Here is a 3,824-nt window from a genome sequence, read left to right as displayed (position 1 = left end):
TCCACAGAGCTAGCCGCTGACATCTCACCCCCGGCCAGCCGTCTCGCAGTGACAACGAGAAAATAACTTGTCGTTCTGGTAATGGACTAACTGCATATAAGTGTCTGTCATGATGAAAATTAGTCTCTTCCATTTCAATTTATTTTGTCAACAATCCAAATGAAACCCAAATATATTCTAACACCACTGCATGCAGACAAATACGGAAGAGAACTTTAAAATGAACCTCATCATCATACGACTAAATATTTACATTAAAAAAGATTCTCTCTTCTGGAAGACATCCCAGCTCTACTGTTCTCCCTGCCAGTACACCTGCAGCTTTTTGTAGCTAATTAAGGAACTCCAGAAAGCACATTCGAAAGGGCCCCAGCAAACAAATGCACACGCCATTAATTAAACAAGCAGGAGCAATCACCCGGACTTGTAATTGGAAAATGTGCTTCTTTTCTGCATTTTAAGGCAATTACATTGATTTGCAAATGTTTTTTGATAGTTTCTCAAAAGAGAAAGTCAGTGAGCTGCAGGCTCTGGCTGTCTCTAGCAGGCGGGGCAGATGTTTGGGAAAGGTTGGAGGTAGGAGGCAACATCACCCAGGTTCCCTGATTAGGTCCTCCGATGGCCTTCCTTTCTCTACAGAAGACTGTGCTAATGAGAAGAGGAAGTTTAAGTTAAAAAAAAAAAGTGCTAATGGTACTTAAAGATACAAAGTACAGTCTTCAGGGCTCTAATTGGGGTTGCACTGGTCAAGTGTGTGCAGAGGTAGCCTGCAACCAAGTGGTCCCCGCTTGCTGAGCTTGCACTGTCTGAAGAGCCAGTGTTGGGAGCGGGAGGAAGGTGGAGAAGGCCATTGGTGAGGGGAGCAAGGAAACAAAGTCGCCTGGAGTCTCTCCTATGCTCTTGTCCTTGGGCCGGCAGCAATGTTTTAGGGGAACGCAGTCTTAAGTAAAATTCCCTTATGGTGGGGTTATTGAGCACTCCAGCATCCCGCTCTGGGCTTCCAGACGCCATGGGCTCCAGGGGCCAGTAGTCAGGTTACTACGCTGCCACCACCCACCCTCTCCCTTCTGCTGGTACGGAGGGCGCTTGAGGGAGAGTGGAAAGCTGGAGGGAGGAGAAAGGACTTGCTCTGTCTGCTTCACTGGGTCCTGCTGGCGTCACTCAGGGATGGCGCTTTGCCCCAGCAGCAACACTTGGCCCCATTCTCCACCTCCTTCCTGCGCTTCTAGAACTATCCCCATTGCATCCTCTTCCCCCACCCAGATACACCTGCACCAGCTGGCAGCAGCCCTTCTCAAAGTTCTTTTCCTTTTACACATAAAATAATAATAATAATAAGGAAAACAAAGAAGTGGACAAAAATACTAGGCATTTGAAACCCAGGAGAATAAAAATGGCAAAGTTGGCACTCTCCCTCAAGCGCCCTCCGTACCAGCAGCACCCAGCAGGGAGCCGCCGGCAAAGGAGAAATTACTTTGCAGACTCTCAGCCCCACATCGCAGAGGGGAGGGGAGAGGGTGGGTGGTGGCAGCGTAGTAACCTGACTACTGGCCCCTGGAGCCCATGGCGTCTGGAAGCCCAGAGCGGGATGCTGGAGTACTCAATAACCCCACCATAAGGGAATTTTACTTAAGACTGCGTTCCCCTAAAACATTGCTGCCGGCCCAAGGACAAGAGCATAGGAGAGACTCCAGGCGACTTTGTTTCCTTGCTCCCCTCACCAATGGCCTTCTCCACCTTCCTCCCGCTCCCAACACTAGCTCTTCAGACAGTGCAAGCTCAGCAAGCGGGGACCACTTGGTTGCAGGCTACCTCTGCACACACTTGACCAGTGCAACCCCAATTAGAGCCCTGAAGACTGTACTTTGTATCTTTAAGTACCATTAGCACTTTTTTTTTAAACTTAAACTTCCTCTTCTCATTAGTACAGTTGGCTCACACCTATAATCCTAGCACCCTGGGAGGCTGAGTGGGAGGATTGCTTGAGGTCAGGAGTTCGAGACCAGCCTGAGCAAGAGCAAGACCTCGTCTCTATTAAAAATAGAAAGAAATTAGCCTGGCATGGTGGCGTGTGCCTGTAGTCCCAACTACCTGGGAGGCTGAGGCAAGAGGATGGCTTGAGCCCAGGAGTTTGAGGTTACTGTGAGCTAAGCTGATGCCATGGCACTCTAACCCAAGCAACAGAGTGAGATTCTGTCTCAAAAAAAAAAAAAAAAAAAATGGTAAAGTTATTGTCCAACAAGTTGGGATTTACATTTAAAAGTACTAAAGAGGATTAAGATGGAGTGGTATACACATTAAAAGTACAAATGAGAAAGACAATATTATAGATATAAATACACATGAAACAGGGAATGGTTAAAGATAAAACAGAAAGTACTAGAATATAACGGTTAGAAATATATAAAACTTAAAAAGGGCAAATATACTTGTCCTTCTCAAAGTTCTGCTTCCCAGCTCCACGGGCCTCTCCTCCAAGACTCTAGGTTCCAGTAACCCCATCCTCTTGCCTGTCTTTCTCAAGCCCCATCTCTGTCCGATCAGCCTGCTATTCCAAAACGCCTCCACCTGGGTAATCTACAAATAACAGGTTGGTCTGCCGCAGCTCTGGAGGCTGGAGGTCAGGGTGAAGGCCCGGCAGAGGCCGTGCCTGCCGAGGGCTGCTGCCCGCCTCAGGGTGGCGTCTTGTTGCCCCCGTGCCTTCGGGGGCCAAGCGCCTGCTCGCACTCGGTGCCAGCGCCGAAGAGCAAAGAGGACAAACTCTCTCCCTTGATAAGACACGGATTCCATCGTGGGCTGGAGCCGTGGCCGGTCACACGCCAAGGGCCCCACCTCAGCGCCATCGCCGCACTTGCCTTCCTAGCTGCCACCTTTGATGTCTCTGCATTTGCTTATGCCTTTTAAGTCCCGTCAAAAGAGATAATTTAGTTTAGAGAGAACTCATGATTTTTCCCCTGACTTGACTCTGACTGATTCAATGTTTGACACCAGAAGTGACTCCAGGAAATTGATCCTCAAATACAGGATTCTGGGATTGGGTTTGGTCATGTCCTTGGCCGTGAATGCAGTGCCAGAGTCCTCGAGAAATGGGATGTTAGTAACGGTCACCCATGGAGGCAGTGGCATCACGATTAATCAATTATCACCTGCAGCTGATCATGATAGATTGTCTACTAAAGCAGCTGCCTTGGGGACCGAGCGGCCACTGCACATGCCTGTGAAAGGAGTGACAAGGAATTGCAGGAGCATCACTGCACTGAAGGGGCTAAGGAAATGAAAGCTCAGTGCTTTAAATTCTTAGCTTAAGTCATGGTCAGAGACCCAGAGAGCTTCCATGGCAGCCTTAAAACAAATTCTTGGCTGGGCGCGGTGGCTCACGTCTGTAATCCTAGCACTCTGGGAGGCCGAGGCGGGCGGATTGCTCAAGGTCAGGAGTTCGAAACCAGCCTGAGCGAGACCCCGTCTCTACCATAAAAATAGAAAGAAATTAATTGACCAACTAATATATATAATATAAAAATCAGCCGGGCATGGTGGCTCGTGCCTGTCGTCCCAGCTACTCGGGAGGCTGAGGCAGGAGGATCGCTTGAGCCCAAGAGTTTGAGGTTGCTGTGAGCTAGGCTGATACCACGGCACTCACACTAGCCTAGACAAGAAAGCCAGACTCTGTCTCAAAAAAAAAAAAAAACAAATTCTTATTTCTTATAACTGCAGATCCTATCTCAACCAAAACCAACCCTAGAACCTAATTGTATAAGTTGCTGATCTAGCATTGAGTTGAATTGCCAGACTCACCAAGTCTCATATGTAAAAGTTAAGGCATT

The sequence above is a fragment of the Microcebus murinus genome, chromosome 20 (assembly GCF_040939455.1).
Source record: "Microcebus murinus isolate Inina chromosome 20, M.murinus_Inina_mat1.0, whole genome shotgun sequence".
Taxonomy (NCBI): Eukaryota; Metazoa; Chordata; class Mammalia; order Primates; family Cheirogaleidae; genus Microcebus; species Microcebus murinus.
The sequence above is the reverse complement of the archived record's forward strand: the minus strand, read 5'-3'. Positions refer to the sequence as shown.